A 26541-nucleotide genomic window follows, 5' to 3' on the forward strand; every position below is an offset into this window, starting at 1 on the left:
TACAGCTCCAAATTGCAAAGTAAACCATTAACATTTGTGGATACTTACCTAGTTCTCTTGGCGGTAAGCTCCTGGAGGAACTGAAGGTCTGGAGAAGCTGGAATGGTTCTGGGGTTTGCTGGGGATGGCTGGATGGGTGGGGTAGGAAAAGGAATGCGCACCTCTTCCTCTTTTAACTACCCCTATCCCCTCCTCCCTATTTTCCACGTTGGCCCTAATTTATTTCTCTTTGCCCATGAAATATCTCCACTATGTGGTGTGGGTGGAGTGGGAGGCTGGGAGATAAGACAGGATTCAGAGAGGAAGAAAGAAGGCATTCAACACAAACTTAATTCCTTTGGAAAGGTCTTCAGGGTGCCTGGGTGGCTCAGTCGTTAAGCATCTGCCTTTGGCTCAGGTCATGATCTCAGGGTCCTGGGAGGGAGTCCCACATCGGGATCCCTGTTCAGCAGGAAGCCTGCTTCTCCCTCTCCCTCTCTCCCTGCTTGTGCTCCCTCTCTCACTGTGTCTTTGTCCATCAAATAAACAAATACAATTCTGTTAAAAAAGAAAGAAAGAAACAAAGATCTTTAACATTTTCTTCTCCCATTGGAGACCACATCACATGGTATCCACAGTTTCTTGTGTCACCTGGACAGTCTAATATGGGCATGAGAGAGGGAGGGGTTGGGCGTAGCTATGCCCATATTCTCTCCTCCCCCACCCTGGTCTATCCTTTATTTCAGCTTTTGGAAATCCAAGCAACAACTTGTCCCTGCTCAGGCAAACACCCAACAATGGGGGAATTACTGGCCTTTGTGATTTACTTAAATAAGAACACCAGAATTCCTGTTCCTGGGTTAATATCAGTAGGGATGAGATCATGTAGGGGAAGCGAAGGGGTCAGTTTTAGGCTGTGGTGCTTTGGGAGAGAGATCTGGAGGAGCTATCATGGCTTATCGTCACTGGAGGTCAGTGTGAGACCCCTGGGTCTTGGGAAGTCTTTTCGGATTTTCCCAATTCTGAGTGAGGTGTCCCTCCTTCATGCCCCCCATGAAGGTGCTGACTGCATCCAGAGCAACTCAGCATCCTCAGCCTGTAGCCCTGCCTCCTAGAAAGAAATCTAAGGTTGCTTGTCTAGGAACAAAGGGGGTTGCCATATTGGAAAGGTCTTAAACACGTGTGGAATTTCTGTTCTAGCAATTAACAGGACTGGGTGCTCAGTCTCTCTAAACCTGTTTGTTTTTAATCACAAAATGGATTCAATCTTTCCCATTCTACTAATGAAATAATGGGGCAAAATGAGAAAATGCATGCAAAATGGCTTTCTAGACTATACAGTGCTGGTCACATATAAAATATTATTGTCCAGGTGAAGCTTCAGCAAATAAAAGTAAGATTCTGTCCATTCTATGTAAAGCAATTGCTGTACTTGTGGTGTAGACTTTCATAAGACTAGCTCTGTAGCCTCAGAATGAAATTGAATAAAATTACAATAATAAACAATTATGAAATAATAATAACACTTTCACATTGTGACTATTTATTATGTGTCGGGAAATTATGTTAAACACTTGGCATGCATTACCTTTTTAAAAATTCTGTGCAATCATATGAAGTAGATATTTTTATGACCCTTCCTTCTCTGAGGCTAAGAGTGTCGTGTGACATATGGTGAGTTGAAGTCAAGTGAGATCTGACTTTGGAGCCCAGCTCTACTGGACTATAAACATGTTAAATAGCCACTAGAACTAACTTGAACTTCCTTAGAAAGAAAGTCTTAACTAAAGACAAGGGGTCCTGTGTCTGAATCTTGCTACCTGTAAAATGTCAGTAGTCGATTTTCTCAAAGAACTATAAGGAATGATTGTTTCCTGAATATCAGTGGCCCCCCAGGGAAGATGTGTAGTGTATGGGAGGGTGGGGTGCTGCATAGGCCAGACCAAATGATACTCTGTGTCCCTTGTTTTAATTAGCATTAATTCTAGTTTTTACTTTTGTGAGACTCTTCTAAGACCTAGGAGATTCCATTCTCCAAAGAGGACTTGCATGGGTTTCAACAAGATGTCCCCGATAATTTCCTGGGAAAACTTTTAAGCTAACTTCTCTACTTAGGGTGTTCTCAACCATGCAGGTGGTGTAAATTCAAACCCCACACCCACAGAATGACAAGTACGATCAAGGCTGCAAATTCTCTAGGAAATCTTTTTTTCACTGCTCAGAACCCAGATCAAGTCATGCATATTTTCTTGTCATCTCCTTTTGCCGGTCGGTACACCATTTTTTCCCCTTAATCTACACTTTGACTTTACAAGTCCCAGATTTTGACAGGAGTCTTAGTTCTAGCTCCCCATCTGGCACAGACCTGGTCCCCTGTGTCATTGTTAAAACCCAAGGGCACCAAATTTGTCCAACCCCCCATCACCGCCTGCCTTAACATTTACTTTCCACTCTGGATTGTGGCCTCCCTCCTTCATTTTTGGCACCCCCAGGGTTTCCTCAACTTTCCTGTTTGTTATCATTTCCTAGCATTTCTAGGTGTTTGGCAGTAGGTGGGGTTTTCAGAATATATAGTCTGCTACACCGGCAAAAAGAGAACCCCACCAATATTTTTCCATAAGTAATATCTGGTTAACAACTAACAGGAGAAGAGGAAAAGAAGAAAGAATCTGCTACCTGAATGGGTCAGTGGCCCTACTCCTTAAATCAGAAGTCAGGATGTGTAATTATAAGTTTCTTTAAAGTTCAAGGGATGGAGCATGAAAAATCAGAACTGGTCTAAGTGATCCAGGAACAGAGGTGAGACAAGCAGCACTGCCAGCAGGGCTCATCCTGACTCAGGGCTGAGGAGAACGTGTCTCCAGAGACCAGCTGGAGCATGATCCATGTACTCTAAGAGCTTCCACAGCCTGCCTGAGTCACTCCCAGTCATCCCATCTTCCCAGAGGGTGGAGGAGGCCCAGACAAGAATCCCAGCCTCTTGTCCAGGAGAAGATCTCTGCCATGGCCTTGAGTGCCTCCAAGGACAGGTTCTGTAAGAACACATTATATGTTCAAATGCTAAGTTTTTCTGCCTCTCTCTTTTCTTATAACAGCAGGAAAGAATTTGGAGAAGTTGACTTAGCCACAGGACGTGAGAATTGAACACTTAAGTCAAATATCCATTTTATTTGGTTACATTGCTTAACATAAGGTGGCCATGAGTGTTCTTGGTTGATCCATTCTAATCAGTCAGTGCTAGGTACATTTCTGAACAAGCAGATGGACTGACTTGGAGAGGACTGGTGGTCGTGGCAGTAGCACTTGGGTAGGGGTGTGGACAGTTAGGAAGGAGGCCTATTCTTACTCACTGTTTGCTGCCCTTCTGGCTGACACCTGAGCTACGCTTACTTTGTCTTGCACACAATCACAAGTGAAGCTCACTTACCTCGCTGAACTCTTCCTCTTCCTTCCCACGTTGCATCCTTGTGCTTCAATCCAGGCCACACTCAGCATGCTTATGATTGAGCAGCCACAGCTGGAGGAGAAGAAGTGCCTCCACCGAATTCATCATTGGCCTTGGCTAATTGTCACTGGGGGCACTTGCCACGTCAGACAAACTTCCCCAATGGAAACCAGATTCAAATTTATCCTAGAGATGGGAAACTTCAGAGCTCAAAAGGGCAGTGCTCTTAGAGTACATTTTTTCCTTATTCCTTTAGAGCTGCCAGTTCTTCAGCCACTGAGAACCTATTTGGTATTTTAAATTCATAGTCCTTTGATTAATTTTAAGACTGGAAGTATTATTTCTACTCCTTGCTCTCCAACCAAGGTCCAAAAAGGTCTGGTGATGTGCTGGCATCACGCTGCTCACTTGAGGCAGGATCTCCCATTCCTAGAGCAGTTTTTCCCCTTATCCTCAGTGCTTCCCATAAGATGGTAACAGACAAAGCAGATGAACATCTGGGAAATATCCCCCATGCCCTCCACCTCCTAAACAAAGTAGTGGAAGCAGTGGTTAGGGGGTCTGTCTTGTTTGCTGTAGATTAAGTAGAAATAGTTGCTGAGTAGAGTCTGCACCCTGGGCTTTGTCCTTAAATCTCCAGCCTAACACATGCCATGTCTGGTGAGGAGCTTAAAGAAACAAACACTTTCTTTGCAGGATCAGATCACTCAGGCAACTTATAAAAAGGGGACCATCGTTTTATAGGCAGGTAACTTCTCCAGGTCTTGCTCCTTTCTCTGCTTCAAAGGATGTCATAGCAACAGGGCCTATACCTCTAGGTTCCCAAAGACCTTCATGTTAACTTTCCTGGACATACAGCCTCAAAACCAATTCTTCTTTGAACCAAGGTCAGAGAAATCTAAACTGCCTAGAAAGTACAAAACGTGAACCACCTCTTCCAGTCCTTGTGTCCCTTGTGATACTGGGGACTCATTCTTGATTTGTCTCTGGGATGAGGGTATTCCCGATTTTAGAGAAAGCTCTGTTGTAAGTATCTGGAAATTTTCTTTCTAGCCTCTGGATCCTCCTAGCTATGTTGGAGGCAGGGCTTGCCACTGATGTCAGACCAGAAGTGGTTCAGTTAGTCGTTCTCTCAGCCCCTGGCATATGGGGTTGGATGTAACTGCTCTGGCTTTTGAATCTCTAGTGAGTGATACAGAGAAATATGGGGTTACTTACAGGTGAGTTCTGGAAGTCCCAGCAATGTTAGGAGCTGCTAAGTGCTGGGGACCTCCCGGGGAGCTGCTGTGACATCCAGACCCTTCTGGCAATGACCTTGGCTGTGCTTCCAGAACCTGGCTTCCCTTGGCACCTGTATACCATCTACATCTAAGACTAGTTCTACATGGGCCCCACTCATTGATTTTGCAAGTTATCCAATCTCCTTCCAAAAAATTCCTTTTCTGCTTCAGCTAGCTAGGAATAGTTTCTGTTGTTTGCATCCACAGATCCTGACAAACCCTGTCTCCTTAAAGTTGTTTCAGTGGGAGCGGGGGTGAGTATTTGCGGTGAGCTATGCTCATGGCATCTTATTAAAAAGGAGCATGAATGTGAAAGTTCGTGACTGAGGCTTGCAGGACTGAGGCTTCTCCAGCTGCTGGTAGTGGGGACAGGAAAGGAGGTCATTTATAGTCAGCAGGGGGTGGTGGTCTATGTTAAATCACCCGTGTGACTTCTGCTACAGCTCCCACACCCGTAAGTTAAAAACAGGTACTGACAGGCATCCTGTAGATTTATTTTTCCAGCTCTGCCCTCCCTCTCTCTCTGGCTCTCCTTTCTAGCCAAAGTCAGGCCCCACAGCTGGATGAAATAAAATGGTTATGTTGGGAGGCCTTAAAATTAGCATAGCTCAGTATGTTTTAAAGTTGAGGCCCTTCCCTGAGTAGAGAATGGAGGCTTTTCTCACTTTCTCTGCCACAGCTGCTGGGATAAAGTCAGGAGCTGTCTGCTGCAAGGGCTCCCCTGAACCAGACCTAACACTCTCCTTCCCCAACCCCTTCAAATCCAGTCACGACTACACCCACCATCTACCACGGTGAAAGACAAGCCCACTCCATCAATGGCACATTTTCATGTGGCTTTCCATTTTTCTTAATCACCTTATTCCTTTGTTCTTCAAAAGTTGAGGATAAATTATTTAACAAGTCTCCGGGGGTTAACTTTATGAGAAGTTCAAGCCAGTGCCCATCTGCTCTAGGTTAGGATAAGCCAAATGCTGAAAGTTAATCCTTCTTGTTCCACTCTGGAAAACACCCAACCATGCACACACACGTGTGCACACGTGAGCACTCACAGACACACACACCCTACAACAGCACCTTCCAAACCACATGGCCCAAGCAGTAAAACATCAAGGCTTGAATCACCCTATCCAGGCCAATAAAAACTCAACTTTGCGCCCTCACATAGTTGAGTTTGTGCTTGGGAAGTAGCCTCCACGTGCCTGGCTCTGTGATTGAAATGCTGTCAGGACTTTCAGACAAGGGAATAGGTTCTATTTAAATGTTCATATGCACCTACACCTTCCTGACACATGCGTGGAAGTGTGGAATATCAGAGATGAAAGGCCCATCTATGACATATGTAGAATACACACACATTCCTATTGTATAATTTTATAATGTATTAATTCTACCACCTTTAATTTTAACTTTGGGGCAAAGATCAGCTAATGCAATAGTTGTGAATCTTTTGACTTTGAAACTTGACTTTGACATATTCTGCCTGGAACACCTTTTTTTTTTTTTTTTTAAAGATTTTATTTATTTATTTGACAGACAGAGATCACAAGCAGGCAGAGAGGCAGGCAGAGAGAGAGAGAGAGAAGATGAAGCAGGCTCCCTGCGGAGCAGACAGCCCGATGCGGGGCTTGATCCCAGGACCCCGGGATCATGACCTGGGCCGAAGGCAGAGGCTTTAACCCACTGAGCCACCGAGGTGCCCCCCTGGAACACCTTTTTAAGCCAGAGCTCAGTTTATGTGTAGAATAAGGACTAAAAATAGTACTTACCTAATAATATCATAATATCAGTATAATAATATAATAATAAGTAATATTGATATATATTATATAACATATTATATATAACATATAATAATATTACAATAATATCCAAAGACATCTTAGCACAGTCTGACAACCAGAAAGCCAGGAAAATGATAGCCATCTTGTTATTCATTTCAGATGGATTCTATTTTGAAGGGGTTAGCCAAAGGAAATGCATTTATGAATTAGTAATGAATTCCCTCTCCCTGCTTTTTAATTTTCAGACATATTAATTTCACCCCATTAGGACTTCTCATCAGAGAAATCAGTTGCCATAACTTCAATAAAAGGTAAAGCTTGCTCTAATTCAGTTTAACCTAAGCAGCCTTACTGTCAATGGGTGATGAACGTTAGAATTAAAAAATATGTATTTTTGATATAGCTATTTATATAGCACTGGCCTAAGGAAGTTTCTTTATTTTTTATAAGAAGAAACTACTGTCCTGAGGAGGGACTTTGCCTTAGACCACAAAGCAAAATGAAGAAACCAGGTTTCCAACCACAAGGCCAACTTCAGTCTATATCATCCTGCATCCAACTAAAAACCTATGGCCTGATTTTAAACTACATGTTGGCACATTTATATGTTCTGAGTCAGGAAGTTTGGTGGAAACCTATTGGATTGTATGCACAGCAAGTCACCCCTTTTCCACCTCCAGCTCTTTTTGGAAGCTGCTCCTCCCCACATGCCCACCACTATGGCTCTTGGCGGCTATGTTCATACGATATGACTCAGCCCCTGGCCAAAGGTCCAGGGGTGGTGGGTACCACACCCAGCTTGGGCCAATAGAAATACTACTTCTTAGGAATATGGAATGAAGTGGAGAAAGTCAGTCTTTTAATAGACACCATTATTAGTTACGTTTTCAATGGTGCTTTCTGTAGAAGCAGAGAAAGGCAGGGTATAGAAAGAGAAAGGAAAATGCATTCACCATGAGGAAAGATAGAAGAATCAGATTCCTTATGGTTTTTACCTCCGAATCTCCTTTATTTTGAGGTCTGCTGCACGCTTACCCTTCAGTTTTTGGAAACATTGTGGCATACGTTCTTTATTGGTTTAAGTCAGTTTGAGTCATTTCTCAACTCTTTGCACAGCCACAGGGGTTACATTCCAGGAGTGGGGGCAATTGGGGATCTGCACGGTAGTGCCCATCAGACTGTCTTCTCTACGGAGAGATTATTTTCTCATCATTAGTAATAGTTCTTCTATGCCTCAGATCTCTTGAAGGCATAGCATGCCTCTGGCCAGGATGGCCGAAGCTACCAGGTCTGACCTCCCAACTACTATGATATCTCCCTTGCAGTTGTCTAAGAACTTGTCCCAGGCTCTGACAGCCTTCTGATTTCCTCTCCACTTCTTACCACCATTGCTTTGAAGGCACCTTGGACTTCCATAGAACTTGAATTTTACCATCAGGTGCAATACTCTTTGCCTTCACTTAGCAGCTCTTGGCTCTAGCACTTGTATGTCTTTGGGCAGCCATCTGGGATCCCCCAGAACACAGGATGAATGGCTGAAACAGAGATTGCAGTGGACCAAATGGCACCCATTACATGACACCCTCAACTCAGGAGTGCAGGGGAGAGCACATATGCCCGCTGAAAGGACAGAGGAGTCTGCCTGGAGGGTTCTGCTTAGTTGTGCAGCCTAAGCTTGTTCTCAGAACTCAGGGAAAATACATAGTAATAATTGCCAAGCTGGTGTTAAGTGTGGCTATGTAAATAAGTTTATGTGTGTATACACCTTTTAAGGAAGAAACTTAAGACACAGGTATAATTTTAACAAATCAGCCCTGTGCAGCATGTGGGGGAATATGTGAATTTGTATCCAAAACATGTTTACTTCTACAAGAGCTACAGGAGCTACAAAGGTTTGTTAAAAGCTATGAGAAATATTTGGACTTGCTAACTTAGCAAATGTTTCCTGGTTGCCTACTATGTGCTATGTAGCAATGCACAAAATAAATAAAATTCCTTGCTATTTTGGGCCTTCTGTCTGTAGGCAGGAAAACCCTGATGGAGACACTAGCAATGGAAACTAGTGATAAAAGTGTCTGTTCGGTGCCTTTGATTCCACTAGGTTAATGCGGTTTTGATACATTTTTTGATACATTATTTCTCACGTTCTACCAGATAATGAAGTTGTTTCTCCTCTTCCTCCTCCCCCCACTTCTTCTTCTTCCTCTCTCTCCCCACCCCCCTTCTTCTTCTAGGACTGTGTTTCTTCTTATTCATCATTCCTTTTTGTGTGATTTTATTTATTTATTTAACAGAGAGTGAGAAAATGAGAGGGAACATAAGCAGGGGGAGGGGCAGAGGGAGAGGGAGAAGCAGGCTCTCCGCTGAGCAGGGAGCCCAATGCGGGGCTCAATCCCAGGACCCTGAGATCATGACTTGAATCGAAGGCAGACACTTAACGGCTGAGCCACACAGGTGCCCCACTTATTCATCATTCTGTTTCTATTATCTGACTCACAGCTGGTCCCAGTAAATATTTATTGATGAAGTAAACAAATTATCCAGCCATAAATCCTGTGAGGTTGATATTATTATGCCCATTTAAAATTGTAATGTAAATTGAGGATCAGAGGGTAGAATATTCACCATGTGTAATTTGGCCTAAATCACACAGTAAGAGAAGCTAGAGTTCAAACCCAGTTTTTCTAATTATTCCAAAATACTGCTTTTGCATGCATCAGTTGACTAAAAGTGTCTTGGAGCTCAGGTCACTCTTTTCTATAAGCTGGGCCTGTAGGGATGAACTGTACCTAACACTTTCAGTCCTTGGGATACTATTCTACCACTAACCAGAGGCCATGATCCCTGATGAAAGTGTTAACTCTGCGCTACTTGCATGTTCCTGTCTTCGCCAACCCAGCCAGGGACTACCAATGAGCTGTAGTTAACAGCCATGATCCAAAGCCCCTATTTTTGTCCCAGTCTACAGCCTCTTAAGCATCTCTTTTCTTAAAACAAGCCAGCCACCACTCTAATTACTCCACGTCCACCATGCATGCACAAACACTTCTTGAATTTCTCAAAGACCAGCTTCTGTAGACCTTGAACCCTTCTGCTAGTGGGTCCAAAGCCACCCTGGGTGACTTTTATCTTCTGCCAGAGCTTTGTTTTGTCAACTTCTAACATACGAGCAGTTGTTGGGGGCTCCCCCAACTGTTGCTGCTGTTACTGGTGCCTTTTAGGACAATGAAGACAATGACTCTATTCTCCCAGTTTCCATCCCTGAGGGGCCCCATACTAAGCTGGTTTCTGTGAGGAGATCAGGAGAATGGCCCCATAGCCGCTGTTATTATGGAACCTGACCCGAAAGTAGCACTTACAGTCCTGAGTCTCTAAACATTTCTGCTTCACATCCAGCTGGATACTCTCTCCCTGTAAGTCCACACCCAGGCAGAGGAGGCCTGGAGCACAGACACCCTTGCACATGCTCTGATGGCAGAATACTAGGAAGACACAGTGTTCTTTGTGGAAACCTGGGAGTCATTGATCTATTAGAATAACTGAGTACTGTGATTTTGCTAAGTGATAAACATCTTGGATTCTCACCCCAGCAAGGATTTGTAGACACCAGAATTTAAGGACATACATACGTGTGAGCACACACAGACTTCTCACAGGGAAGGAAATTCAACTCATTAACTCTGTGTATGTATACGCATGTGCATGCAGGAGAGAGACAGAGAGGGAGAGAAGAAAGGAGGATGCGAGGGAGAAAGAGACAGAAAGAAATTGAGTTGCTGTGGACTGTCCATGTGTGGCAGGCCCAGCCCTTGGAACAGCCGGGTTGGAAATCTCTAGGAGATAGCTGAGTCTGAGAGTCATTCAGGTGTCTTGGTGAGTATTTTCAGCACTCAACCCCCCATGAGGGTTCCTTCTCAGTCAGTCTCTCAGTTTCTCAGTAACACAGTGTGATTATACTTGAGGCTCTATTTGTCCTGGTCCAGTTTTAGCCTCCTCCTATTCCCACTGAAGCTGGTAGGCCAGGACAGAGAAGGCTTTGGGGTAAAAGCAAACGTTTCAGAGAGGTAAATGCCAAGAGGGGAGGTTTATTAGGTGGGAATTATTTTATGATATAGCTCAGGACCTCACAGTGGTCTGTGTCTACAAGGGTGGCACTGTAATTACAAGGAATTTTAAAAGGAACATTCCAGCCAGGAATAATATAATTTCAGTCTTTTCTCCAAGCTTCTCAGTGCCTATGCATATGAACTTATTAAGCCCTACAGACTCCCAGCATGGGTTGTAAGTATCGTTGTACCTTTCAGGCAGTAAAAGGAGCCTTGGCCACAGAGAGTGTTGTCTCTGTGTTCCCAGAGTTTACCCACCAGCTCAGTGGTCCTCCAGGGGTGGTCCAGGCCTCCCTGGTGGTCTGTGTGGACTTCCAGGGGTCTACGTAGGGATTGGTGTGGAGTAGTCATGCTTAATCAAGAACATTGTCTCTGCTTGTGTTCCAGAAGAGGTTTGTAATTTACTTACACTCCATCTTCTGGCAGTTTGCCATGCTTTGGTACTATTCTTCTTATTTCTTCTTGTGACATTTTCCATGCCCACCCCGTGAATCTTTTCTACAATGCTAAGTTATTGAATGTGTTAGGTGGCCTGAGTGCCCCCTCCTTCTGACAAAGTAGCCCTTTACTCTAAAGGGGCAGCTTCTCTGGTTCTTCCTGGCTTTGGCTTAAGGCGATTCCCTGTGATACCGAATTTGAGCCCGGTGACTAGGTGGGGCAGTGTTCAGAGGTTACCTCCTCCTTTAATAACAGTTGTTTTTCTCCTCTGAAAGCAGGTGTTAGTTGTCAATATATCATCCAGACAGTGCTACTTTCCTGCCTAGTAAAAGACCAAGAAAGGAAACCATGAAAAATAAAGTTATCTGTAGGTCAAGGTTTGTTATTCAGCATCAAGTTTTCATTTTAGTAGGGGGATGGGGAAAAGAACGTACACATGGCCACCCAAACAGTTTATTAATCAGCGATTTGTTTTCGTTTGTTATTGGCTGCTATTCCAAAGGCTCTGGCAAGTAAACATAATGAAATATTTTTTTAAAGCAGTAACTCTTTGCAAAATTTTACATTTTAAATAGAAATTTCTAACTATTGGCTCAATTTCCCAGTAAACCACAACAACCTGGGGTCTCTTTTTTAACATTTTTGGGCTGTGTGTTTGACAATAAAATTCTACATCTGGGCTGACAAGCCTGGTGCCAGATTTTAGCTTAATGCAATTTTTAATGGAGGAGCTGTTATGTTCAAGGAAGCAAGAAGGCTCAGGCTTCTAATGGAATTGCTCGATAGCCCTTCACCTACAGCTTGCTCATATAATGACAGTGTAGCTCTGCTTTGTGACCAGTAAACTCAGATTCCTGCCTTAGACCATCTTTCTAAAGAAGACAGTGCTTTTTAACTCACTCTTCATCATTTACTTATCAGGCAGGGCCCAACTATCTGGGTTCTTCCATTTATATCATCTGTGCTAGTAAGTGCTTCCCTAGTAAGCCTAGATGTGAGACTCAACTCAACAGTGATCCAGTTTATTCAAACTAGTCCTCCTTTGGAGGGCTACTACTCCCATATTAATTCCTTATTGCTTTTCTTTCCTCTGTACACCAGTAGTACCTCATTCAAAACCTACTGTAAAGATTCTGTAGCAGGAAATCCCAAAGTGTATAGCAGTTCAAATGGGATAAAGGTTTATTATTTCTTGCTTATACAAAGTCCAAAAAATGCTCCCAATTGGTGGCCTGTTCTGCTTCAATATGATGCTAGGATGCAGGCTGATTCTGCCATCTGTCTCACCTTTCCCCTTTATACCTATCCAGCTTCAGGAGGAAGGGTACAGCAACTCACAGCTGGCATGGGTCTGAGGCCAGGCCCAGAACATCACATCTCCCTTCTGCTCACATTCCTTTAATCCGAAGAAGCAAAGGGGTAAGAGGATATGGACCAGTGAACCAGGAGCTGGTCTCTGCCTTGCCTAACACTTCATTCTAGAGCACTTCTTCCCTACTTCCCTCTAGCACGTGGCTTGTAACAGAGTCATGTCCAATCTGTACCAACTGTGGTCTCCAGGAGAATGAAAGGATGAATTTCAGCCAGAAGAGGCATAACGTGGACATATTTGATGGATCTTGGACTTTCTTGTGTGAGGACAGACTGTGAGGCTGAGCGGATGTAGCTGTTAAGGTCATCTTTTGCACAACTGAAAAAAGGATTTTTCTCTTGGCTAATTATAATATATGCTCGTTGTAAAAATTCAGAAGAATCCTGAAATATTTTAAGTAAGAAGATAAAAAATGCCCATCATCTCTTTTTCTGAGATGCTAAAATTTTTCTTGTTTATATACTCTGATGGATTTCTTATGTGCATGTAATTTAAATTAATTTGTGTTCACAAAACAGACTGCACAACCTATACTATTTTGCAGTTTGCTTTTTTACTTAACAAGATACATTATGAACATCAATCCATGTAAATAAATGTAGATCCACATCATAATTCTTGGCTATGTATTTGATTCTATAGATGTGTATGAGAATAATGGTATAATACACTTAGCTTAGCTGAACAGTAAGAACTAGGTAGTCAGTGAGACTGGGATGATGTTATTTCATATATCAGTTTATTCCAGAGCAAGGTACACTATCTTGCTATTGGTAGATGACCAGTAGTGTTTTGCCTAAGCTGACCTCAGCAAGACGGAAGTAGCTCTCAGACCTTGGTGCACAGACAGATCACATGGGGATCTTCTTAAAACACAGAGATGCAAACGTTCATGAGGTGTAGACGAGCCTTGAGATCCTACAATTTGAACGAACTTCTGGGTGGCACTCATATTGCTATGCATATAAGAGGAAGGATTTAAACTGGTGGTTCTCAACCAGGGGTGATTTTGTCACCCCTGGAGATTTGGCAATGTCTAGAGACATTTTTGGTGGTTTAGCTATAGTAGCTTTTGAATCGGGGGTGGTGGGCAGGAGCGCTACTGGCATCTAACAGATGGAGGATGGGACACTGCCCCTCATCCTACAATGTGCAGAGCAGCACCCACAACAAAGAATGACCTGGCCCGAGTTGTTAATAGCGCCCCTGTCAAGAGACTGATCTAGCCTTTCTCAACCACTTTTCTCATCTGAACTGCAGAACACAGAAAAAGTTCTGGGTGACTTTTTTCTCAGCTTTCCCAAGGATGGTATGTAACTTGTACTAAATCAGATGCATAGGAGTAAGTTGATTGATTATGTATAGTGGATGCTTTAGGGAATTCAAACTTAATTCTTTCCCAGAACCCTGATTTCCTGCTGGTTGTGTTACTGTCTTGTTTCAAGAATTATTGGAAGTCACCATTGCATGGTTTGATTTCTCTGTCTCTTCCTCTCTCTTTCTTGCTCCCTCCTTTTCTTCTCTCTCCTTCCTTCCTTCCATGGAAAAAGGGATCTGAAATAATTGCTTGCATTGTAGTTTAGCTCTCCTTGAGGGCTAAATAAATACCTGATTGGAAAAACATAGAAATCTATAGAATGCCTGGATTATTTAGTTGGAGGACATTCAGAAGAGCTTCTCATAAAGCTAGGCCCCAGTGGACCAGTCTTAACACAGAGTTGCAGCCAATAAAGCACAGTCCAGCCACCAAAAGGTCCTCAAGTTCTGTACATGAATTTCTTCACAATGGGAGAAATAACAGAATCCAACAATATTTTAGAACAAAGAAAACAAGCAAAACTTTTGCTTTATTCATTTTCTCATATATATTACCAGTTCCCTTCTTTTTGATGCAAATGCACCTCAGTTCATCCACTAGCCTCAACTTTCCAGCCTTTTTGGATTCCTTCCCAGTTAACTCTTAATTCTGTGCCGTAAAAGGCCAAAAGATCCAGCCTTACAGAGAAAAAAAAATTTCCTTGAAGGACACTGAGATAATAATCTCCATGAACAGAATCAGAATTCTCTTGAGAAGAGAGGGTATAGATATAGATATGGATGTACATATCCATATCCATATGGTATTAGTCAGGATGCTCCAGAAAAATAGAATTAATAAGATATGTGGAATTGGTTCACATGATTATGGAGCCTGAGATGTCCCAAAATCTGCATTCTGCAAGCTGGAGACCCAGTAGAGCAAATGGTCTAAGTACCAGCCCTGAATCTAACGGCTTGAGAACTGAGATAGAAATCCAGTCCTAAAGCCATAGACTCAAGAACCCAAAAAAGAGCCAAATTTTCAGTTTTGGTCCAAAGGTAGGAAAAGATCAGTGTCTTAGCAGTCAGGCAGAAGGAGTTCCCTCTCACTGAATCTTTCTGTTCCTATCAGGTCTTCAACTAATTAAGCAAGGCCAACCCACGTTAGGAAGGGCAATCTCTTTTACTAAGTCTACCAATTCACATGTAAATCTCATCCAGAAATACCCTCACAGATGCAGGCAGAATAATGTTTGACCAAATACCTGGGTGCCCTGTGGCCCAGTCAAGTTGACACATAGAATTAACCATCACGGAAGTGGATGGATAGATATAAATATTTGTATGTTGATAGTAGTGATGATTTTTGTCCTGTCCCATCAGTTTACACCTACAAGAAGCTTCTGAGGCTCCTGTGAGGGTCTCTAGGAAGAGTTACTCCTGCGGACTTAAACTCTCCTGAAGTTTCCTCTGCAGTTATGTCATTTTGAGCCAAGCACATGGTATAATACAGATGGAGGGGACAACAGGACTGTCAGGTGTCATGTATGTCTTCTGGGCCCTGACTTTGAGCAGAGTTCTTAACTGCAGATGCTGGAGTCACAAAGACCTTCATTTAAAGGCCAGCTTTGCTTCCCTTTTCCAACCCTTAAAATGGCACATGGAACCCCTGTGGAGGATTTCTCTAAGAATGAAAAGGTCAATTCTTTTTGGAATGCTCCAGCACAGTGTTTGAAACATGGCAGTGTCACAATGCGTAGCAGGTGATGGGAGGAGGGTGAGGTGATTAAGGTGCGGTGACATGCCTGGCCTTGGGAGGGGCCCCAGCCTTCTAGGTTGGACTCCCATCTAAACCCCTTACAGTTGTGTGACTTCAGGCAGTTTGCAAACTACTCTAAGTCTCAGTTTCTGAGCTGGTAAAATGAGAGCGTTGGGGGATTCAATTAGATATGCAGGTGACACACTAACACAGTATTTAACACAAAGTAAGTGCTTCAGACAGTTTCAAATCTGAAACACAGCATGACCCTTTGTTGATTTTTTAATACCATTTTCATAGCTTAGGACCGTGAATTACTCCAGCCTTCCTGGAACAAGGTTAGGACCCTGTTTTAAAGGAACTCTTGGCTTAAGATCTGGGATACTCCCTGGTCTTTGCCAGACCCCAAATTAACAGATTCTTATTAGGTAGTAGTGCAGAGATTCAGAATTCCAAGAAACAGGTATCAGGTAGAAGAGATTTTCAAATTCTCTTAGATCACATTCCCACTTAAGACACCATGAGCTAAAATTTGCTCAGTCTTCCCCTGATAAGATACTTTGTTTGAATAATTTCAAAGGTCACAGCAGATCTGGATAATCCTCCCTCCCAAGGGGGTTCTCAGAGAAACAGGTCCTTCAAGGCCATGCTCTGTGGACACAGTCTAAACACAGTTTTCCTCTGTATTTAGGAAAGGTGACCAGCCTCCATTATCAATAACAGCAAGGTGAGGCAAGGTGACCAGCCTCCATTATCAATAACGAAGATGGCTGGCTGAGATGACACCCAGTTGCAATGCCTCCCTTCCCATTTGGCACTGAGAGGCAGGCTGATGTTTTTTATAAACAGAAAGATTACAAAATGGCCAGCATGCTGGAATTCTTGTGTGGATGCACAAGATGTAGAGTGAAGAATGCATGTTGATTTCATTCCTTCACCTTCTCTCACTGTACTTAAGTGATCTCTCAGCCACAGAATGGTCCAAGCACACAGTACCATGTGTTCCTGTTGGCAGGATTCCAAGACTACATGTCCACAGGGGAAGGAGACATTCTAACTTTGTAGCTGACCTAGCAGGACGGTCACGGACATTCTGAAACAGGACCAGACATATGAATGCTTCCCAGTGGTTCTGATGTACAGTCAGGACAACTTCAGACTAAAGGCTCTTGGATGCTCAAGACGGTCCCATTCCTTCCCACCAGGGCTGTATCCTTATTTAACCAAGTGCCTTGCCAGTGTCTGTCAGATGTCTCTTCCAAGAAACAACAAGCTCCATGGGGCCAGATGGCCTTATTCCCCTGGTCTCCAGGTGTCTGGTGTTTACCCTGGAGCAAAGCTCGAGTCCCCACAGTTACATAAGTCAGGGGCACTTACAGACATGACATTAGCTAGAGAATATTTGCTAAGCAAATTAACAGTGTAAATAAGATTAGAGGAAAACAAGGAATGGGTTGAAATGTTAAAATGCCCAAGGATTAACTGTATGCAAGCATCTTAAAGGCATCCATTAAGCCTTAAGTAATTTAAAATTAATGAATCTAAAAATTTATCATACCTATCTCCAAGGCCATCTTTCTTGACCTCTATATATTTATGTATGACGCTTATGAAGGAAGCTGCTGCTTTTTACCTGTTCTATGAGCCACAGGTTTCATTTCTATCCAACCTCCACAGCATGCCAGCCTGGGGTTTTGAATGAAATACCATGACTGCTGCTGCCAATGTCTTTGACCTTCTCACTCCTAGTTGTTCATCTAGTACCTTCCATGGTCCCACGTATCTACATGACTTCCCAAACAGTGTCTTCTGTCCATCCATGAATTGGCTTAGGGACATTGCCTCTCATTGCCTCTGCTGTTCATGGTCAGCCTCCAAGGACCCCTGCCACCCACTGCTCTGACCTTAGCCATCCTGCACTGGCCTGCACTGTTTGCAGCTGCAGCTGCCTCCCAGAGCCACATTCCTGCCTTTGACCTGGACCCCTCCCACCAGACCTCCGCCTGGCCAACATTCACCTAATTCACCCTGGCTGCCACCAGTGCTATCAGTCACCACGGGCCCATGACAGCTTCACAGCCTCCTGTAAGTTAGAAAGGAAAACACTCCTTCCCTCTATGTCACCTTCAGATTGGGGAGGGTGGGCGATGGTGGTGGTTCCTTGGGGAACAGCGGGGGTTCCTTGGGCCTCAGATTATTGCTAGTTTTATTGCCACACCTGTCAGGTTACACACCCAGCTCCAATTTAAAACAAAACAAAACAAAACAAAGCCAGACAGATGCCACCAGGACAGCAGGGGGGGGGGGGGAAATCCCATGTTCCACAAACTTCCGCTGCGTATTCCAGGAACATCTCTTCCACTCTGAATCACAGGCAGACCCTGGGCCCTATTTATCTTTTTATTCCATATAGTGACTTCTCCCTTGAGAAACCTGCTCTCTGTACCCCTGTCTCCACATCCCCCACTACCTCACTACTCCAAATATGTCTACACACGTTTGGACCCCATGGAGGATATCATTCAGACAGCCATTCACTCCCCTCCCTGCTCCATGTTATTTCCATTGCTACAAATAGATTGGGGGGTAGAAAGGGTGGGATGTGGACAAAAAAGTATAAGGTGGTATCAAGCCCATCCTACAATCAAATATATATTTAGTAATCCCAGATTTTACCTAGCCAAGACCCTTGTTCTGTAAGAATTCTTTTTTGCATTTTCTTCAATTAGTCTACATCGATGAGGTCATGTACTTCCAAGATTTGTCTACTTAATAAACTTCTAACCTAGGAGGAGCACTAATAGAAAAAACAGAAGTATGTTGGGATAATATTTTGAAAACTTATGGTGCATATTGTCCATTGAGGTAATGTTAATTTTTTAAAACTAAAACTTATGAGAAATGACAAGCACTTGCATGTGAGATTACTGTTTAGTACAAATAATTCCACAGCCCAGAGAGTGAATAATAGAATATGTCAAATAACACAATAATATAACATGTCTCTGTGTTTTTTTAAAGGTTCTTAATTTCAAGTTTACTCAAATTTCCCAACTCTTTATTTAGAGAACATTCCAAGAGATCTGGAAAAACAATTAGTGAGAGACTAGAACATTTTTGGTTCAAGTCCTTGAGCGCCTTCTCTTCCCCTTCACACCTCCCCCAAAGAAAGCTGGGAAAGTTACTGGACCTTGCCTTTGTGTCTTTGGTTTTGCCCAGCTATGGGTTGCCTTTCAGACTGTACCTTCTCTCATGATTTCAACTATCACCTTTACAAAAACGATGCTTTGATTTGTATCTTCACCCCTGATCTCCATTCATCCCTGGGTATGTAACTCTCCAGAGCCACACCTAGCGGTCCTTTCCTCCTTCATCAGAAATACAAGATCTAAAACTAGATTCATTCATTCTTTGTTCCCAAACTAGGTCTGTTTCCAGATTTGCCCACTTCAGTCATTCTATTTTGTAATTTTTGTTACTGTATGAAAACTTTTCAAAGGACCAGGAGGCTTTAAATATTTTTCAGAGAACTGGAGGCTTTTTTTTTTTTTTTTTTAAAGTTGGGTTTTTCTTCCCCTAGCACTGCAGTGGAAGTGTTTCCACTTCTCTTATTGCCTTCTGAGGGAAGGAACAAAGCTGAGCTATAAACAGATAAACATGGCGGCTGCGAGAGGAAGTGTGAAGGAAGAAGGCGGCCATGTCTGTTGGCTAATGGTGAGTGGGCAAGGATTCCAGTGCCAGATGGCATTTCAGAATGCTGTCACCATTATAAAGCCATTGGTCCACATTCTCAGCATCCCAGGGGAACAGGATGTGGGTGTAGCCCTTCTCCTGGATGTGAAGCAGTGTCTCTACTCAGTGTGGGCACTTGCAGATGGGCCCGGAGAATGCAGATGACATCATCATGCACAGCTGCTGCAATGTCAGTCTTGGGGTTTTGCTTCTAGCCCAGCTTCGGCCTGGTACTCTATCTCGCTGGCCCTGAACATTCTGTTGAAGTTCGAGCACATTCTGTGCTTTCTGGTCTTCCTCTGGCCATGCTTTGCTTTTCCTACCCATTTACCCCCAAGTGGAAAGCCACAGCTGCTGCTGCTCACAGCCCTTTCCCATGGTCTCTTTCCACACCAATGTCAAGAGGAGGAATGTGAACTGATAGCTGACACTGACCATCTCTGTTTTCTTGTTGAATGGAGCATATTAGGAGGCAGCTGAACTTCCTTACTTTTCTTTTTATATTTATATTATTCTTCCAACTTCCAAATTTCTTAGTGGCTGAAAGCACTGTAGCTGGGCTATCTGGTTCCAAATCCTATCTCCACTATTTTACAAGCTGTGTAAAATTGGGCAAATTACTTAACCTCTCTGTGCCTCAATTTTCTTGTTTAGTAAAAGGGAATAATAAGAGTACTTATCTCATAGGATTATTATGGGAATTAAATGAATTGATTTCTGTAAAGAACTTAGAATAGTGCATGACCTAAAATAAATGCTACCTGTTAGAATTCTTATCACTAAAAAGGTATTATTAAAAACATATCACAGCAGCGATCCATACCACAATTAACATTCTGTCATTTCTAAGACAAGTGTTTATTAACAGTAGTTGATATTTTTTAAACACTTTACAATTTTAAGGGAGTGCCTTCACTATTTCACTAAATCCTGTGAAATAGACAAAAGCAAAAGTTTTAGTTAGACCTAACAGAGGAAGCTCAGAGAATCTTAATAACTTGTCTAAGATCACAGAGTTTGTAAGTACAGAAACAAAACTTAAATTTAAGACCTTTTGATTCTAAATTTCATACTTTTCTGCTCTATCAGACTGTCTCAATTTTTATTGATCAGTTCAGTCAGTGTTTGTTGAGTTGTGAGTTGGTATTGGAACAGGTGAAATGAAATTGAATGAAATATAGAAATGGCCACCAATGGAAAGATTCAAGCAGGCAAACTGATTTATGATCGTTTATTCAAGAGTTATACTCCTCATATGTATAACATTTAATTATTATAAAGTTGAATAATAGATTGAATCAACTTCCTATTTCAAGAAAGTTTCTTAAGAAGGTGATCTCCTAGATCAGTCAGGGTTTGGTCAGAAAATCAGAAAATCATTCTAAATATTTTAGCAAGAAGGGACTTAATGCAAGGAACTACATACCTATAGAACTATTATAAGGGGTAAGGGGGTGAAAGTCACAGAGACCCTCTGCTACTTTCCGGAAATCATGGAGTGTTTCTAGCAGTTCTACAACAGGCAAACAATAGGAATTCACCTGGAAGCCACTGCAAACCTTACTCCTGTCTTTCCACAAGTTTACCTACAGCTTGCAGAGGGAGAGTAATTACTAATTCTCTTCTGCCATTGAAACCTCATAGCAGTGTCTTTCATTGACTGTATCTGAACCAGAACTGTGCTGGCAAAGGAGTCTGGGAAGTGTAGTTTCTAGACTTCTAACTCTGTGATACAGAGAATAAGTTTAGAGGGCAAGGACATTGCTAAGTCTCAATAAATACAATATGATACTCCTCCCATTCAGCTATAAAATGCCTAATGATGGGGCTGATTCTCTTCCTCAGGTCTAGGAGACTAAATATTGTTTAATGGAGATAGGTGTCACCATTGTTTAGTCCCACCAAAGTAAAAGAGCTGAATGTTCTTCCTTTGTCACTATCTTAATGACATACAGATACTGTTTTGGGGACCTACAGATACTATGTGAGATACTGCTTTTAGACAGTGTAGCCCACTTGAAAGAGGATGTCCATCTGAGTCTCGGAAGATCTTGGCATTTGGGATGTTTTTGCTTGTAGTAGATGATACATATGTGGGTGATTTGCAAGTAGCAGTCAGAGGGAAGCTCTCATACTGTATTGCTCACATGGTCATAGTCTCTGGAATGGCCATCAGGAAACAAGCCCGTGATCCTCATGCAATTCATGCTGATCTCTTTTCAGATTGACTCTTTCCTCCTTACAAGGTGCTTTGGACCATTCCCCTCATCTTAGGTGCCTGTGTCTCATACCACTCTCTGACTTCCTCCCATCCCAGTCTAATGGAAGCATGTAGGGAATAGTGGCCATTAGCCAGGGTCCCTCTCTTTTTTTTCCAATTTCAAGCTAACACAATGCCCAATTTCCTTTAACTTCTCAAGAGCTTTTCCTCTTTGGACCAAACCTGACTCTAACAAATAAAAAATGTTGGCTTTCAAAACTGTTATTTCTGATATGGGCTGCAAGAGCTTACTTTGGAAGTCAGAAACTGCACATCAAATATTGTTCTTTAAAATTATTTCCAGAAACAGACACACATATATAGTCACTTGATTTATGACAGAGTCACAATTCAATGAGGAATGACCTGAACTTTACCAAAAGTTGTATTGGAACAATTAGATATCTATATGAAAAAATTAACCTTGACCCCCTGCCTCACACTAAAATACTAATTCAGGATGAACAATAATCTTAAGTGTGAAATAGATTAATAAATATTCTAAAAGAAAACATAGGAGAGCCTCTTCATGACCCTGGCACAGGCAACAGTTTTTAAAAATCAGGACACAAAAAGGACTAATTACAAAAGAAAAAGCTAAAAAAATTGAACTTAATTAAAGTTAAGAACTTATGTCCTTTAAAAGGCACCAGTAGGAGGGTGAAAATGTAAGCCACAGGCTAGAAGAAGATTTGCGCAATGTATATGTCTGACAAAAGGTTGGCATCCATAATATATAAGGAATTCCTGTGAATCAACAATGAAAAGAAAATAACTGAATTTAAAAATACATATAGCAACTTGAGCAGGCACTACATAAAAGAGAATATAAAAAGGGCCAGTAACTACATGGAAAGTGTTCAACACTTGTAGTCATCAGGATAATACAAATTGAAATAACAATGAAATATCATTATACAACTTCTGGAATACTAAAATTTTTAAAAGATGGACAAAACCACCTGTTGGTAAATGTGTGAGCATTCCCCACCATGCAGAACTTATACATTCCTGCTGGGAGTATAAAATGGTATAATCGCTTTGGAAACTACTTGGCAATCTAAGTATACATTGTTTTCCTAGATATATGCCCAAAAGAAATGTGTTTACATCCCTCAAAAATTTTCACAAGAATGTGCACAGAAGCTTTGCTCATAACAATCAAAAACTAGAAATCACTTAAATATCATCAATAATAGAATGAATAAATAAATTATATATGTATATATACATGTATGTATATATATATATATAAAATCACAAGACATCAAATCATTATGTAGAACATTTAAATGATTTAATGTAAATGAACAAGAAATTGATTTTGTGTATATAAATGTGAACCGCATAGAAAAATCTTAGAGACATTATGCTGAGGAAAGAAACCAACAAAAAGACTATATTTATATGAAGTTCAGGAACAGGCAAACAAGTCATGGTAATAGAAATTAGTACAGAAGTTACCTCTTGAGAGAGAGTGGTCATTGTCTGGGAAGGGACCCAAAGAGGCTTCTGGAGTTTGTGAGAATGTTTATGGCTTGATGTGGTGGTGGTTACTTGTATATATACATTTGTAAGAATTCATTCATGTACTTGAGATGAGTGCATTTATTGTAGGCATGTTATACCTCAACTTAATAAGAAGAGAAAAAGACCGTATTTGGGAAGTTTAAAAGATAAACATCAAATATTTCTCTCTTTTCTTTCCTTGCAATGATTTTAATTCTTCTCCAAGAAATGTGTATACTTCTGATTGCCTTGGGGGAAGGGCCACCAACAAGAGAATCTGGAAAAGAAGAGGACACATATTTGCTTTATTGGTGGGGGAGGTATGGGGTTACGTGTGGAGAGACACATATGCACCAGGACAAGCAGCGGAAAGAGAAGAAAGAAAACACTAGTCAGGATGCCCTGGTGCTCAGTATAATGTTTTGCATGGATAATAGCATGTAAATATTTGCTAATTTTGTGACTGAGCCTTAAAAAGGAGACTGGGCCCCATTAAAGCTAAAGGAAGCCAATATGGTTGTATGAAATTGCACATGTTTATTTCACAAGATTCCTGAGAGTGGACTTCTGCCCACCCTGCAGAACTGGCTGCTGGGCTCAGAGCTACCCCTCTCTAAGGTTAACGCTTAGCCTCACATTGATCAGCTCAGCTGTGCTACAGAGACTGTGGGTTCGCCTGATTGTTGCCTCTCCGGCCTGGGAAAGTCCCTTGTATTTTAAAACTTCCTGGCATAGCTCCCACTTCCCCTCCTGCTTTGCTTGGTGGCCCCTGAGTAAACTGGACATGCTACATTTGAACAATCCCGTCATCAGCAGACAAGCTTATCTCAGTCTAGCCACAGACTTAAAAGTACCTGCACTTTATGTTTCAGAAAATCCATCCTGTGTCTACAGAAATGAACAACCCCTCCTATGAACCCTAATAAATATCTGGAAGATCTCAAGGAATGAACCTTGGCTGACCCATTTGTGCACATCTTTGAATTCCCTCCCTTCTGCACTTTTTGTGGAACTGGGTGAGTAGTCTGAAAACCCTCGAACACTTTTGTGAACCATAAATTCAGAGAACTGTTAGTTTGGGGATTTGAGGAACAGATTTCAGGAAGTAGCAAGGAATAATCATGTTTTGGGTCATTTCATCATTGTCCATTCCCCAGAGGTTACATATGTTCTCTGCCTCTATCCCTATAGATTTGCATTTCCTGTTGGAAGGAAAGGAACCAAGTCAGTATTCAATCTGAAAATGATATTAATCAAAATTATATTTAAAGTGACAGCTCTTGATAATGTGGGGATAGTTCCATTTCTCACAGAAGATCTATTCTGTCTGCTTGAATGTGAATATAAAGCGATGTATGTCCTCTCTGCATAAAGAATCATTTCATAAATATATATCCCTTTCCCATATGGCATATCTTTTCAGCCCTTGTTATGTGTGTATTCAGATGAATAGCAAGCAGTAGCTTTGAGCTGCATGATCAAGTTCATGTTATTTTAAGAATCTAAGGGTTTGACTTCAGCTCAGAGTCATACTTAAAACTGTTAGATTCTGTATCTTGCAATTGTGAAATGGGAATTCTTTGCTTGAGGAGTTTATTTCATTGTTTCTAGGGGATGGAATAAATGGAGATGGTGCTAATTAGGAAAAAAAGTCATTCATTTTTCTTTTGGGTTCTAGCCTAGAAGTTGAATCGTCTGGTGTTTGAACTTGTTTATTTTGGTAAAAAAATGTGACTATAGGGAGAAAAGGATTAGAACATTTTTTGAATTACTTCCAAAAGCATCTTAGACATCAAAAGGGATATAAGCAACATTTTAATGATTTAATGTAAATGAACCAGAATGGATATATTGCATTTCCTTTAGAAGTACACAGGTTTTAAAATTAAAGGGGAAATGCTTAGAGATAGGGTTTCTGACTTTACTGAATCCAAAATGTTTCTAAGACTGATTCTATGCTGGATGGGATTAAAACAGAATAGCTTGCTTTTCCTGAAAAAGTAGTAATCTGATCTGTTTTGAACTCATTGAATTCCATTATTAGCTAATAATGTTTAAATATAAATCATTTGTACTCATTGAAAATGCTGAGGCTACCATCGTAACAATAGGTTTTGTTTTCTTTACCCTAAATAGCAACATTATAGCAATTCTAAAAATTCTAAAAAATAAGGAATGTGAAACATGGGTGTCAGCAAAAATTCAAGGACATTTTTGGTGTTATATTTAAGAAATTATTTCCTGACCCAATGTCATGAGGGTTTACTCCTGTTTTCCTTTAAGAGTTTTTGGTTTTAACGCTTGCATTTAGGTCTATGATGCATTTTGAATTAAATCGTATGGTGTGAAAAAAAGATTCAAGGACATGTTAAAAGTAGAGTTAGCAAGCTTGTGGCCCTATCACTGAATCTTCTGTACTCGTGTTTTATTTGGCCCAGAGAGCCTTCAAAATGTTTTTGAGTTATTTGCCCGCATTTCACAATCAATTGATGTAATCAAAAGTTTAAGATTTCTACAGGGTAACTGGGCAGCTCAGTCAGTTGAGCACTGACTCTTGATTTCAGCTCAGGTTATGATTTCAGGGTTGTGGAATCAAGCCACAGGTGGAGCTCCCTGCTGAGCAGGGAGGTCTGCTTGAGGATTCTCTCTCTCCCTCTGCCCTCCTGCTCACAGGCTCTCTCTCTTTCTTAAATAAATCAATCAATCTAAAAACAACAACTTAAGATTTCTAGTTTCTCTTGTTGAGTAGAAAATCTGGCTACAACCTCCCCAGTTGTGGCATGATAGCCACTGGCGGGAGGGGAAGCCAGGCTGCCTCTTTGGCAAGTGAGTTCTGCAGTTTGCCACAGCCCTCCCTCAGCCACCTCAGCCAGTCCCATGTTTTGTCAGTCTGGGCTCTGAATGCATGATCCCTGCTGAAGGGCAGAAGTGGAATGCAGCAACCCCTAAAAATGACACACTTTCAAAGAAAGATGTGGAGTGTTTCTGCTGCAGGTGCTTCAAAAGGTTTGAATAATTTTCAAAAGCAAGTTTTCTGCTTTACCAGTACTCCATTCCAGATCTTTCTGTTTGTTGTTCATAGATGCTTCATCCAAAGGGCAGGAGAACCACAGGGAGCCACAACACTGGCCAATACCTTAGCTCTTGATCCAGTGGATTAAAAAGATAGCCCTTGAAACTAAAATTGAATTATGGAATTAACTATGACAGTTATTCTCCAGGTTCTACCTCAGCCACTGAGAATTGGGAGCTATGTATTTCACTGGGCTACTTAATTATTACCTGGAATCTTTGGTAGAGACAAGGTTCAACTGCTTCTGTTGGCCCAAGTTTTTGGTTGGGTCAAACATTATCCTCAGGAGGAGCAGATAATGAGATCAAGTATGACACGGACTATTTACATATTATCATCACAGAAAATACCATTAAGCTAAGCCAACTAACTGCTTATCATAAGGAAAGAAGAGGTTAGAAAGTGAACCTGTATAATGATGCAAACCCTTCATCATCTTGAATAAATAATTTAAAAACACAGTTGCAAACAGAAAGGTGTTGTCTTTGGTCAGGTTAGCTTATTT

At 41.7% G+C, this 26541-nt stretch overlaps 1 long non-coding RNA gene across 1 annotated transcript in view; it reads left to right on the plus strand.

The window, feature by feature from the left end:
• Positions 1–26541, plus strand: part of LOC125100332 (uncharacterized) — a 354931-nt gene that overhangs the window by 23386 nt on the left and 305004 nt on the right. The window contains exon 2 of the long non-coding RNA XR_007127502.1: positions 23836–23979. This is a non-coding gene — a long non-coding RNA (uncharacterized LOC125100332). The remainder of the gene's footprint in view (positions 1–23835; positions 23980–26541) is intronic.

This window comes from Lutra lutra, chromosome 5 (assembly GCF_902655055.1).
Source record: "Lutra lutra chromosome 5, mLutLut1.2, whole genome shotgun sequence".
NCBI classification, from domain to species: domain Eukaryota; kingdom Metazoa; phylum Chordata; class Mammalia; order Carnivora; family Mustelidae; genus Lutra; species Lutra lutra.